At 38.1% G+C, this 9,031-nt stretch overlaps 1 protein-coding gene across 4 annotated transcripts in view; it reads right to left on the bottom strand.

Moving 5' to 3' along the window:
- NRF1 (nuclear respiratory factor 1) overlaps positions 1 to 9,031 on the bottom strand; it is a 95,958-nt gene that overhangs the window by 79,899 nt on the left and 7,028 nt on the right. Inside the window, exon 2 of one of the 4 annotated variants that reach the window (XM_014541844.1) lies at positions 103 to 108. The exons of 2 other annotated variants lie outside the window; for them this stretch is intronic. The gene's annotated coding sequence lies outside the window, so the exon portion shown is untranslated. Of the gene's footprint in view, positions 1 to 102; positions 109 to 2,618; positions 2,672 to 9,031 lie in introns of those variants that run through there. One more of the 4 variants, XM_005868941.2, reaches the window with a different exon arrangement.

Below are 9,031 nucleotides of genomic sequence, written 5' to 3'. Positions count from 1 at the left end.
TAATGTAATTTCTCTACGTCTGAACCAATCTTTCATCATCTGTGGTAATGGAGAATAAACTCGTTGACTCTTCTTCAGGTCCCAAACCAACTCAGAGAATTTGGTCATCTGTGATCCAAGTAGGAAGGATGTTAGGATACCATTTACATGTACACAGGTGGCTCACGGAAGCCTGTGTATTCTAGAAGAGAAATTATTGACCTAATAAATCAAATTCCTACATTCCCAATACAAATCTACAGATGTTTCAATGTGGATGCTTGATAAAGAATGTTAATACTAGAGTAACCGCCCCCCACCTTATCTGCAGGGTATGTGTTCCAAGACCCTCAGTGGATGCCTGTAACCATGGGTAATACAGAACCCTATATATTCTTTTTTCCTCTATACATACCTGTGAAGTTTAATTTATAAATTAGGCACAGTAAGAGATTAACAAAAATAATAAAATAGAAAAATTATAACAATATACTATAATAAAGTTATGTGAATGTGGTCTCTCTCTCTCCCCCTCAAATGATCTTATTGTACAGTACTCATCCTTCCTTCTTGTGATAATGTGAGATGATAAAATGCCTACAGGATGAGATGAAGCAAGGTGAATGATGTAGACCTTGTGAACCAGCGTTAGGCTACTACTGACCTTCTGATGATACATCAGAAGGATCATCATATTTCGGGTGATCCTTAATCACTGAGCCATGACAATTGACTGTGGATATACGAAACTGCTGGAAATGAAACTGTGGATAAGCAGGGACTACTATAGAAGCTTTCCTGCTAACATCAGGAATAATGCAAGCATGCCCCCACTTATCACTCCTTTCCACACTGTACTGAAAGTCCTAGCTAATGCGGAAAGAAAGAGAAAGAGAGAGAGAATACTGATTGGGAAGAGGGTAAAAATCTTCCTCTGTTCAAGATGACATGATTGTCTATGTAGGAAATCCAAAAGAATCAACAACAAAACTCCTGAAACTAGTAACGGCAATGCTACAGTAATCACAAAGTTCATATACAAAATCAATTCTTATATAACAGCAATGAACAAGTAGAATTTGAAATTAAAAACACAATACTATTTACATTAGTAACCAAACAATGAAATACTTACTAGTAGGTATAAATCTAACAAAATATCAATAAGATCTATTTAGGGGGGGAAAAAACTATAAAACTCTAATAAAAAGAAATCAAAGAGGCCCCAGCCAGTGTTGCTAAGTGGTTAGAGTGTTGGCCCAGGCATGGAAGGGTTGCGGGTTCTATTCCTCCTCCCCCTCCCCCTCCCCCTCCTCCTTCCTCTCTCAAATATCCTCAGGTGAGGATTAGCAACAACAAAAAAGAAATCAAAGGAGAAATAAGCATCACAGTAGGAAGACTCAATACTACTATCAAGATGTTCTAGTTTGATCTACAGATTCAATGCAATCCCAATAAAAAAATCCCAGCAAGTTATTTTATGGATATTGATAAACTGATTCTAAAGTTTATAAGGAGAGGCAAAAGACCCAGAATAGCTAACACAATGCTGAAAGAGAAGAACAAAGTCGAAAGACTGACACTACTTGACTTTAAGACTTAAAGCTACAGTAATCAAAATAGTGTGGTATTAAGAACAGACAAACAGATCAATAGAACAGAATAAAAAGTAAAGGTACAAGCCTCTATAAATACAGTCAACTGATCTTTGACAAAGGAGCAAAGGTAATACATACAATGGACCAAAGGCAGTCTCTAACAAATGGTGATAAAATAACTGGACATCCACATGCCAAAAAGTGAATCTAGACATAGACTTGACACTCAAAAGTAACTCAAAACAGAGCATACACCTAAGTGTAAGATACAAAACTCCTAGATAACATGAGACAATCTAGATGACCATGGGTATGGCAACAGTGCTTTAGATACAACACCAAAGGCATGATCCATGAAAAGAAATAACTGACAAAGCTGGACGTCATTAAAATTAGAAACTTCTGCTCTATGAAAGACACTCTCTATGAAAGAGAATGTATGCATATTTAGAGTTTACCCCACAAAAAGGCAGCCATATAGATATAGAAATATGACCTTTGTGGCTATAAGTAAAAATATAATTATTCATGCGAAATTCTTTTCTCAATTTATTCTACTCTATTATTAAGGTTTTCTTTTCCTTCTTTAAAGACTTTTAAAATCCTTTGTTCCTCTGTGTAATTGCTTTCTTAAGCCTCATCCTGATATCTTTCTTCTTTAGGTCAACTATTTCCATGTAGCTGCCTAACTTTTTACTTTTCTAAGGTCCTTGATTTCTGTTTTATATTCTGGTGCTGTCTCCAATTTCTTTTTTTGGGGGGGGGGGGGGGTGGACGACTCTAACTTTTAATTGTCTTTTCACTCTCACATCACATACATACCATAACTCATCCTTGTGACTCAAGTGATTCTTATCCTTGGAATTATTTGATTATCTCAGGGAGTATTCTGTAGTTCAAAATAAAATTCAATGTAATTACAAAAAGGATGCCACAAATCCAAAAAGATCTAATAATTGTCTATCTTTTGAAACCCCTTTCTATACTTTCTTTTGTGCCTGAGATCATCTCCCAGCCTTGCAGTTCTGTGTGGCATAATACCTTCATAGATAAACTCACACCCTCATTTCTTCAAATGGAGCTTTGAACAGGTACCTGGTACAATAATAAGCATTTAATATAGAGAGAAAACAAGAAAGAAAACATGGTAAAATATTAACATTTGGGAAATCTGGGTAATGATAGTTTTTTATACTACTTTTGCAACTTTTCTAAAAGCCTGAAATTATGTCAAAATAAAAAAAATTAAAGAGAGGTTTCTTCCATATCCTATGTTTGGTGTGTTTCAGAATATTCAAGGGAATATATCCTACCTCCCAGATTTGTCCATATCTAAAATGCAATTTAATACTATTTAAGTCACACAATTAAAAATAACATATGAGGGAAAGACAACATTAAAATACTATTTTCCATCCATTTCACTGTTCTTCTAGACTAAGAGATGAACTGCTTAGGGCATTTTAGAATTCTGGGTACTTCAAAATTGTTTTTAAATGATTTGGGATTAGATGGCATCTAACTGCTTTTCAAAGGGATTTGTACACTATGCACTTGGCATAATGGATTTCAATTATTTTCTCAGAATGCAATTACTGCATAAATCAATAGCTGTCTGCTTCACAGGCTTGTCACTTTTGTCCAGTGCCTCATCTTTCTACCTCACTCCACATCCCATCCTTCAGCCTCTCTAACCATTTTTATTCAGCACACTCTGTGAAAAAGCAAAGGCAAAGGTATTTCAAACTTCTTTGAAGCAGAGTGGGATACTTGTCAATGATGCTTTCAATGTTTTCAAAAAATAATGTATAAAATAGGTTGCCTAAAGCCTGATATGACTAACATACACACTGCTGGAGATCATCAAGCCCACCCTCCCCAAGACATTTTCAGTGATGCCTTTTAGCACTTATCCATGAGGAGTCAGATTCTCTGGATAGCAAAACTGATAGGAACGGCTAATGGTTGAAAACATATTAGATAATATGATTTTTTTTTAAAAAACACAAAACCACAGGACAGACTATTACTCCATATCCAGAACCCCTAGATGTTATCTAACCTCTAAGTCTCAATTTCAACTCTTTTTAATGAAAAGAAAAAGGTAATTCCTTTACTCAAAAGGACATGAGGATTAAATGAGACCATCCAGATACACAGTGCCCAGCACATATGCTTAATATTATTATTATGCCAGAATTACTATGTTTTTATGATTCTATCCTTCTTGACTTATTCTCTGACTATTCTCACAAGGGCTGGGCCTCAATTTCTTCACCTTTAAATTAGACCTCCATCTCTGTGTTTTGTTTTGTTTTTAATTTGAGGACAAAAGATTTTGAGTCAGGCATCTAAAATGCCCTCTTTCTTTCTTTTTTTTAATTTACCGAAGTAACATTGGTTAATAAGATTATATAAGTTGCAGGTATACAACTGTATGATACATTTGTATATTCAATTGTATGCTCACCACACAAAGTCCTGTTTCCTTCCATCACCATATATTTGACCCACCTTTACCCTATTCATCTTCCCCTGTACCCCCTTCCCACTCTGGTAGCCACCATAATGTTGTCTGTGTTTATAAATGTTTTGTTTGTTGCTATTTTTTAAATGTTTTTTTAAAATATATTTTTATTGATTTCGAAGAGGAAGGGCGAGGGAGAGATAGAAACATCAATGATGAGAGAGAATCATTAAACAGCTGCCTCCTGCAGGCCCCACATTGGGGATCAAGCCCACAACCTGGGCATGTGCCCTGACTGGGAATCGAACTGTGATGCTCAACCATTGAGCCACGCCAGCTGGGCAAATATGTCTTTTTAATTGATGTTAGAGAGAGAGGAAGGGAGAGGGATAGAGAGATAGAAATATCCATGAGAAACATTGGATCAGCTGCCTCCGCATACCCCTACTGGGGATCGAGCCTGCAACCCGAGCACAGATAGAGAGATAGAAATATCCATGAGAGAGAAACATTGGATCAGCTGCCTCCGCATGCCCCTACTGGGAATCGAGCCTGCAACCCGAGCACGTGCCCTGACGGGAAATCGAACCTCTTGATTCATGGATAGATAACACTCAACCACTGAGTCACACCAGCTGGGCTGCTGTTGCTTTTTGTTTTATATCCCACATATAAGTGAAATCATATGGCTCTTATCCTTTTCTGTCTGACTTATTTCACTTAGCATACTTTAAAGATCCATCAATGTTGTCCCAAATGGCAGTATTTCATCTTTTTGTGGTTGAGTAGTATTCCACTGCATATATGTACCGCATTTTTATCCAATCATTGGTCAAAGGACACAAGTTGTTTCCATGTCTTGGTAAAAAGCCCTTTATTATATTAACTCTAACAACTAAGATACAGTTCTCCCAGACATAAAACAAAGAAAGTACAGGCAACCATCTCAAGCATCATTTCCTGACAGTGCACAAAATGGAAAACATAGACCTGACAATGATTCTTCTGAACAGATGTGAAAAACAAAATAAAAGCACCAGCAACACAGAATTCTAAACACCACACCAAATTAAAAAGGCATATCTGTCTATCACCTGGAGCCAGTTGACGGTCAGCAGATTAGTCAACACTAATGTAACATGGTAAGAAGTTCACTAAAACCTCTTTCTTAGCCTGGATCATCACCTGGGGATGTAACATGTGCTTTATCTGAAGGTTCTTCTTTATTATATGAACTATAAAGGGGGGTGCATTGTGGTACAGAGAAGTCTCTGCTTTTGCCATTCCAGGGCAATAAGAGTGGGACTGAAAGATAATGGAAGAGAGCACAGAAAAATCAGGTTTTCTTGTCTCAGCACCCTGGCATTGAAGTTCTTAATACCAGGGGAGCTACGGGAATTTGGATAAAATGTCCAAGAGAGTTAAATTTAGTCTAATCCACACATAATAGATGAGATTAAGTATAGAGAGTAATTTAAAAATCAAAGTAGGAAAAGGCAGGCCAGGAAATCTAATCAAGGTATAACGAAATGTAAAAGAAAGCATTAGTCTAATCAATGACATTATCATATCAAAAGAAAAGCTGCAAGAACTGCCTAAGGCAAAGTCTCAGAGTAAGACTGTATCTACAGTCCAAACAGAAACAGAAAAACCCAGAGGCTCAACTTACATTCCCAGACATGTCCAGAATCTAAACTTTTTAACTAAGACAGAAATTTTACTAAGCAGAACAGGCTTTCTCAAAAGAGCTAAAAATAGGATTTGATTTTTGGGGGACATAGGGTAATGGGTCAAAATCTCACCAAAGCAGGAAAAATAGAAAACAATTGCACAAGAAAGTCAAAGTGAAAACAGAAGCAAGGTAAAGTGTGGCTTAATTCTACTCAAAATAAGAAGAACCCATCTGACCATCCTAGGAATATTCTCTTTCAAATAGCCCAAGGGATATTGGCCTTGCAGAGAAAAATATATCCTCCTCCCACACCACTGGGCTCTCTCTACAGAGCAAAAGCCATATAGTCATGTATGCAGTTTATTGTTTTCCATTTTCAGACTCCAACTATAGATAAAAATATGGAAAATCAAACAGAATATAAAAAAGAATGTAAAAGCTATGAACTATGACAATGTAGAAGCAGATTAAGGCTGAAAAAAATGATGTAGGAGAGGGATGGAGTGGTGGACAAAGGTGAGGAGCACTACCACCCTATCTTTACACAGTGATGGGAGTCAGGGATACTATCAAGAAGAGATGGAAGAACTTAGTATTATTACAATATAACTATCAAAAATAGAGGAGACAGGAAGGTAATCCTTATTTACAAGGAAGTGAAAAATACCCAAGTTTGATAAATCAAGAAAAGATGGTATAGATATTACTTGGAGTTATGCAGAAGTTGTTTGATAACACTATAAACAAAATAAACTATAATAAAAAACAGTTAAAGAAATTGTCTCTTAAAAAGTGGGAAGGGGGTAGTGGAAGAATATGGCAAAAGACTGATTTTTATTCTAAACGCTTCTATTTGATCTTTTATCATATGAATTTATTACTTTGACTTTTAACAAAATGAACTTTAAAAGCCAATAATTATAATATCCTTTTGAAACTTAAAACTAATGATGTTAGAGCAAATTGTCATTAGAAAAATCAAGTCCCTTTCTTATGCTAAGAACCAAGAGAATAGCACTGCTCAAGTTTAGAAATAGTTTTTCCTTAAATAAATGAACAAACAAAACTGAAACAGAATCAGACACAGAGAACAGACTGATGGTTGCCAGAGGGGAGGGGGGGCCTGGGGACTGGATGAAAATGGTGAAGGGACAGTCAAGGGGATGCAAAGTACAGCATAGGGAATATAGTCAATAATATCGTAATAACTATGTGTGGTGCCAGGTGGGTACTGGAAATATCCGGGGGAGCACTTTGGGAAGTGTGCTGTATACCTGAAACTAATACAAAATAATACTGAATGTAAACTATAATAAAAAAAGATTAACATATCACCCCCCCCCAAAAAAATTGGTTAAAAGAAAAGAAATAGTTTTGCCTTGAGTAAGAATAATTTACTAATTTGGAGCATCTGAAAATAACAAAATTTTGTAAGGCTGCAATCACATAACAGTTTTCATTTAAATATGTTGATGAAATTTATAAATATTCATTAACATTAATAACAGCCCGAGAATCCAGTTAATAATTATACTTTTACATAATATGTGAGAAAAACAAGCTTAACCACACAACTTCATAATGACTTAAGGAAGAGTGGAGGTTTTGTGAAAACAATATTGTAAGCTCTTTGAAGGCAGGGCTTGTGTCCATCAAGTCTCTAATAATAGTGCTATCATAATTTGCTCTTTGCTAAATGCTTGGAGGTACTTGGTTGCAATTTTCATTACTAAAGCTAAAATCCAGGCAATAACAATTTCTTCCCCTACAAGGTTGTGCTGGCTATTCATCTCGTCTCTTTCTTCACTTGATCTGAACTGCTCTACACCCAGCTCTGGGCTTGGTCAGCCAACCTTGTTTATCAAACTTGCCTGCCAGCTTCCAGCTACGCTTTAGCAAGGGGAGGCAACATTGTGAGATGAAAAGGGGAGGGAGAAGGGATTTCCTTGCCTTGCCGTTTTCATTCTTCAGTGTTGCCCCAGCTGTGCCCCCCTATCCCCTGGTAGCTGAGCAACAGCTGCATGGCATCCCACTCAGAGGTCAGATTACCAGCTGAGTGGGGGCCGCCTCTGAGCTCCCAGATTCTTCTCTGTTCCCCCAGGCCTGGTAGCTGTTTCAAGTTATTAGTATTCAGATTATATCAGTGTCTACTTTTTGCTTTTTCAGTCTTCAACCTGTGTAACCAATTCCCACAATTACATTCTTGGAAATACCTCCTATGGTTTACTAGGCTCTGACTGATCTAAAGGGAAGAAAAAAATGCACCCTCATCAGATATTACTCAGTGCTGGTAAGCAGTAAAATTTTATATTGATTTGTGTATGTCAATAAAGTGACTCTAAGGGCATTTTTATAAGACCATCACTAGGGTTTCTGTTTCCATACACTGATGGAAGTTGAATTCAAAATCCTGAGTTTGATGAATCATTAAAATGAGACTGTTACAGAGTATAAAATGCCTCATGAAGAGAGAAATGGGCCCGGCCAGTGTGTCTCAGTGGTTGAGTGTTGACCTATGAATCAGGAGGTCATGGTTCAATTCCTGGTCAGGGCACATGCCCAGGTTGTGGGCTTGATCCTCAATAGGGGGAGTGTAGGAAAGCACAAGGAATTTCTCTCTTATCATTGATGTTTCTATCTCTCTTCCTTCCTTTCTGAAACCAATGAAAAAATATATTTTTAAAAAAGATAAATTGGGGGAGAAACCAAGATGGCGGCATAGGTAAACACCGGGAGTTTGCTGCCTCACACAACCACTTCAAAAATACAACTACAAGACATAACGGACATCATCCAGAACCACAGGAAGGCTGGCTGAGTGGAATTTCTACAACTAGAAGGAAAGAGAAAAGCATACCGAGACTCAGAGGAGGTGCGGTGCTGAAGTAAATACAAAGGTGCGGAGGTGCATGCGGAGAGGGCTGGCGGCTAAGGACACGATTGTCTTCTTCAATCGGGAGGGAGTCTCAGGCTCTGAGCTCCAGTTCCGGGCGAGTCTCTGGGGACCCAGACTCATATGGGGAGAAACAGGACTGTCTGCCATCGGTCAGAACTTGAGGGCAGCTTTCTCTCGGAGGCGCTCGCAGCGATTGCCGGGCCTCTGAGGGCAGGACTGAGAGCAACCATACTGCTCGCTCCGCCCGCGCTGTTGATTCCTTGGGACCCCGCCCCACCCAAGCCATGCATGGAGGCTTTTGCATATGAAAGGCCCGGCCCTTTGTAATCTGAAAATTACTTAACAAACTGCAGCTGCCCCAAGGCCCCAGGGCAACTTGCATTGCTTTACAGCTGGCTTCTGCTGGGTAGCCTCAGGCA

The sequence above is a fragment of the Myotis brandtii genome, unplaced genomic scaffold, assembly GCF_000412655.1.
Source record: "Myotis brandtii unplaced genomic scaffold, ASM41265v1 scaffold280, whole genome shotgun sequence".
Classification (NCBI taxonomy): Eukaryota; Metazoa; Chordata; class Mammalia; order Chiroptera; family Vespertilionidae; genus Myotis; species Myotis brandtii.
This window is presented reverse-complemented; position numbering and strand designations above follow the sequence as displayed.